General features: G+C 34.9%; 1 long non-coding RNA gene across 1 annotated transcript; it reads left to right on the top strand.

Moving 5' to 3' along the window:
• The first annotated feature begins 3,374 nt into the window (after window positions 1-3,374).
• On the top strand, window positions 3,375-4,812 carry LOC148760699 (uncharacterized). The gene is made up of 3 exons (XR_016028299.1): window positions 3,375-3,465; window positions 3,782-3,874; window positions 4,744-4,812. It is a non-coding gene; the product is annotated as an uncharacterized LOC148760699 (long non-coding RNA).
• The last annotated feature ends 622 nt before the right edge of the window (window positions 4,813-5,434 follow it).

A 5,434-nucleotide genomic window follows, 5' to 3' on the forward strand; every position in this document is an offset into this window, starting at 1 on the left:
AACTGTTTTTCTATTATTGAGAAATTAAAGTACAATAAATTGACCTCTATGGTTCTCCAAACCAACCCAAGATCCCTTGCACACTTTTTCTCAATAATCTCCTAAGAAGACTCACCCAAACAACTCTAGCTCCACCTAAAGCAAAAGACAAAGTGACAAGATGTTCCTTCTCTAAAGCTCTCAAAGCACTATTTGCAATTCTAAAGCCTAAAATCCACTTTTATAGTATAAAAGTTCAAAGTAGAATGTGATTAGGACTCGATGTGGAATAAGAAGTTTAAAACCATACAACTACCCAATGTTGTACACAAACAAGAATCCTAATCAAATAAGATTTAGAATTCTAGTCAACCTAAAACTTAACAAATCTCCACCTTTGACTTGAATTCAAACTCCTTAAACCTCTTCCACCAGTCGCACTTAATTATAACTTCCTAACTCCACCTACTTTTCAACACCTTGAATAACTCTCCAAACATAAGACTTTCCAAATCATTGGCCTTTATAATTACCACGACTACACATACCAAATCAAGCATGGTCCACACTCGATTCCACAAAACGACAAATGCACCTGTGTAGTCGTCCAGTCAATGGCACTAATTGACTTCAGAAAGGGACCTCGACAACCCTTCCAATTCACTACTGGCAAGATTTTTCATCCTTTCATCATCATCTACACCATGGGAACCTTTCATCACCTCTTTGGCAAATGAAATCTCACTTTGGTAGCTACCATCTCTTATGCACTGTTCCTATCTCTTCAAGGCCTCGCATTCTAGATGATACAAGCCATTATGCAAATTCCCCTTCATCAGGACCATGTCGCCTTGTGTGACTTTTACCACTCCATCAAAAGCAGAATATCCATATCCTTTGGAGTCTAACAAGCTCAATGATATTAGATTCTTACGCATCTTCGGGACATAAGCCACACCGCCCAAAGAACACACAACCTCATCAAACATTTTGATTTTCACCACTCTAAGACCCATGACCTTCACTACTGACTTATTGCCTAAAGTCAAATTCCCAGTCACCCCTTCTTGAAGTAAATCAAAACAATCTTTTTGATAACATATGTGAGTGACAAAAGTAGAATCTAAATACCAATAAGAATTTGCATCCATATTTTCTGAGATTGTAAGGACATCACAATCATCACCTTCAGCAATGAAAGCACACTCACCTTTGCTCTTGTTACTTTCATCCCCTTTTGTAGAACAATCCCTTTTAATATGTCCATACCCTTTGCATTAAAAGCACTGAACATTATTGGATCTGGACTTGCCACCTTTAGATCCCTTACCAGTTGACTTCCTCCTATGAACCTTAGTTACCAATGCCAAGCCATTTGGATCTCTATCCCCTTCCTTACTTTTCTTTCGGGCTTCACGAGACATTAACATTGCTTGTGCTTGTTCTAACGTTATTGTATCCATCCCACATATCAGAGATTCCATAAATACCTCATAGGAGTCTAGGAGCGAAGTCAAGAACAACAATGTCTTTTCCTCTTCCTCCACCTTCACATTAACCTTCTTCAACTGATCAATGATCCCATCGAATTCATTCATATGCTTCATGAGGTCTCCATTCTCCTCCATCTTTAAGCGATACAACTTTCGCCTATGTTATAATTTGTTGGAAAGACTTTTCGCTAAGTAAATCTTTTCTAACTTTGCCCATAACCTTGGAGTAGAATCCTCATCAATAACATGGTTAAACACATTATCTCCAATGCAAAGCTGAATAGTGCTCACACACCTATTAAAATACCCTATACTTTGATATGGTGATAAATAAAGTTGATCGGATGCAAATTGAGGTCAATTAAAATGTTTAAAAGTGATAAAAGACGAAAGGAGTAGTTTAGGATAAAATATTTCGCACGCGAGAAAATAATAATAATTTTATCGGAGGAGAATTTGTGAGATAAAAGGCGATTCGAAAGTCAAGTGAGGCATAATAAGGTATTTTGGGTACCAAGGAGACAAGATAAAATTTTTAGAATAAAATAATATTTTATTAATAAAATAATATTAAAATATTAATATTTAATCGGATGTCGAAATTAGTCATGAAGAAGGATCATATGATTGATCCAAGTGAGGGAGAAGAAATACAAGTGAATTTTTGGTGAAATGAGCGACAAAAGTGAAATACGCGTGTTTTGTTAAGTCGAACCAACGCGGATAAGTAAATATTTAAATATTGTGGTAATACTGCATTGAGGTGCAATTTTTATATTTCGATGGTACACGCATCGAGAAAGGAAGTTAGATGAAAATTGAAATTTTTAGACGTATTAAAAAGATCAAAATTGGAATATAAAGATTAAAGGATATGTAGTGAAATTAGTGAGAAAAATAAAATAATCATAGAGTAAAAATAAAATAAAATATTAGAAGACCAACATGGGCAGCAGCCCATGTGGTCAATAAAAGAGTCAAAAACTCTTTACTTAGTGAATTGGAGGGGGGGGGGGGGGGGGGGGGGGGCGGCCATGTGGACCAACAAGTGAAAGAAGAAAAAACAAAATTTTGATGTGGCCGGCCATGAAGGAAGTTTGTGGAACATTCAAGAGAGAAATAAAATATATATATGTGTAATTGACCAAACTAAGTAAAGAGGACCAAGAAAAAAAGAGAGGTCGGTTGAGGGAGGGTAAAGGAGAAATAAAAGACCAAAGGAAGAAGAAAGAATCGAGAGAAAGAAAAACAAAAAGAAAATCATGCATGAGAAAGGAAAACAAAAGGAAAAGAGAGTTGAGTTGAGGGGTTGTTTTTGCTACCATTCAAGAAGGGAAAGAGAGCCATTTAAGGGCTGATTTTGGAGGCTGGAAAGAGCTGTTTTTCTGCTGGTTTTGGAGGTTGGAAAGTGCCATTTTTTTGCTTATTTTGGTGGCCAAAAAGTGCAAAATTTTGCAGCAGAAAATTTAAGGTTTGAGTTGCTGTTTTAATGGTTAATTGTGGTTGTTTTGCCTACAAATTTTTTGAAGGAAAGGTGCAACTTAGTTGCTAAAATTTTAAGAAAAAACAGAGCAGCATAGCTGCTGATTTTGGAGCCAAAATAAGCAGTTGTAGCTGCTGAAAAATTGAGAGAAAAAAAGCTAGGAAGTGTGACCGGTGGTGAGAGGGAGAGAAAGGAAGAGAATGGACGGTTTGTGCATGTGAAGAGAAGAAAAAGGAATACAACAAGGCTGCTAGACGGTGGAAGAGAAAGAAAGAAAGAAAAGAAAAGAAAAAAAAAAAGAAAAGAAAAGAAAGGAAAAGAAAATAACAAGGAAAGTGGGCATGGCCCAACAAGCAAGGAAAATTGGACATGGTCCAATAAAGGAAGGATGGGCATGACCCAATTAAAAAGAAATGAGAGAAGTCCATGAATAAGAGTCCAAAAACAACAAAGGAAGAAAAATCCAAAAGAAAAGGAAGGTGGAGATTTGGGCCAACCTAGCTTAATTGGGTAAAAATTTCTTTATTCTTTACCATGATTTATTTTGAAATTGGATTATATGGAGGCTAAATTATTTTATGTAATTATGCATTGGTTAATTGGTGATATGAAGTAAATTTAAGTTGCTTAAAAGGTTGAAATAGGCACTTAATACCTTAAATAAGTTACTGGTGTTAATACTCTAAAGAATTACGTGAACGAAGGATGTAATTAATTATAGTAAAAATATATTAAGATGTGAATTAAGTGAGTGGATTTATGATAGAATGAGAGAAAGAAAAGTAGAATTGATTCACTAAATGTATTGAATTTAAATGGTTGCTAGGAAAGCGTGTTGAACGAAGTAGGTGACGGGCAATTAGGTATAATTATACGCATATACGAAGTAATAGCGAAGTGGAAATCCCGCTATTGTGAGGTGAGTAACCTTACCATCATTTTTATTATCTAAAGTATGTTTTTAATTGATTTTGATGAAATTTTATGAAAATGAAATTAAATGGTAAATCTTGAGTTTTACAAACAAAATGTGTCTACATGAAAAGATGTTATAAATTGTTTTAAAATTGAATGATGATTTTGAAAAATAGAGTAATTGGAGACCACTTGTTATGTTGAAAAATATATGATTTGAATAAATGGCTTATGATAATATTTGCATGAATGGCTGAATTGGTATTTATGTTGAAATATATGAAATGTGTATTTAGCCTTGAAAGGCTGTGAATTACAATAATTGGCATGTCATGCTAGAATGAATTTTATTGTATGGTGGGTTTAGCTTGTTGCAGTGGGCGGATTCTGTGGACCAGCTTATTAAAGGGGCACAGAATCTGGATATATATATATATATGTACCTCGGTTGGAGAGGCGCGTAGGGTATCTCCTGAGGTATGGTTAGAGTTCACGTCACGTCGAACCACCTCGTGATGATGAACTCCGCTAACGCCAAGGAACGACTGTGTTTTTCTCAAACTAAAAATATGTTTTACGTGTATAGGAAATTTTAACAGCCTTGGCGGGCTCTAGTGTACACCTCTGATCAAGGTGTCACCGAGTACTAGTTGATGGCATGAGCCAAATGTTTATGAAAATCATAAGCCTTAATGAGAAATTAAATGAAATACAATCGTTTGCATGGGTTGGGATGAATTTTCAAATTGTGAAATATGTATTGTGATGGATATATTAACTGTCTCCTTTTACTCGGCTTTAGTTGATTTAAATGGTATTTGTTTACTCACTGGGATTTTATAATCTCACCACCCTCATTTCCACCCATTTCAGGTTCAGAGTAGGCTGTTGATAGCTGATTCCATCGAGGGCTTCTATTGGATTAGCGTCATCCACACAGTAAGTTCATAATTTTTCTTAATTCTGGTTATTTGTGGGCACACTTGATGTTGTAAATTTAAATTAATTTAAATACTCTAGTTTATTGTGTTACAGTAAGAATGAATTTATTCAGTTGCTACGTTACAAAAAGTATTTACGTATAACTCTAAAATTACTGATTATAAGAAAATAAAATATTTTATTGAATATTTTGTTTTATCTTCTTATTATATTCAAATAATTATAAATTCATTTTAAATAAAGGTTTTAGATGCTTAAACTTATTTTTGAATATGAATTATACGATTGGTACTTGTTTACTACATTTTTTTTAACTGGTTTTGAAATTTTTAGTGAAAAATAACCAAAATGCCCCTGTAAGACAATTTTTATTTTATTAGTTTTAAGTTGGAAATAGCTTAAAATCCTTTAAAAAATAATATTTGGCAATAGTTACTCACCGAGGAAAACGAGAAACTGATATTAAGCCTTGCGAGGTTTCGGTTGGCATTCCGAGAGATGGGTGCCCATCGGAGCACCGCAGCGATTGTCACGGGTTCGAGGGGAGTTCCGAGTCGTGACACCTTTGCTCCAACTCTACCCATTCAAAATCCTTCATGTCATCTGGTTGCCCTTCCTCCTT

Source organism: Theobroma cacao, chromosome 9 (genome assembly GCF_053813885.1).
Source record: "Theobroma cacao isolate CCN51 chromosome 9, ASM5381388v1, whole genome shotgun sequence".
NCBI lineage: Eukaryota > Viridiplantae > Streptophyta > Magnoliopsida > Malvales > Malvaceae > Theobroma > Theobroma cacao.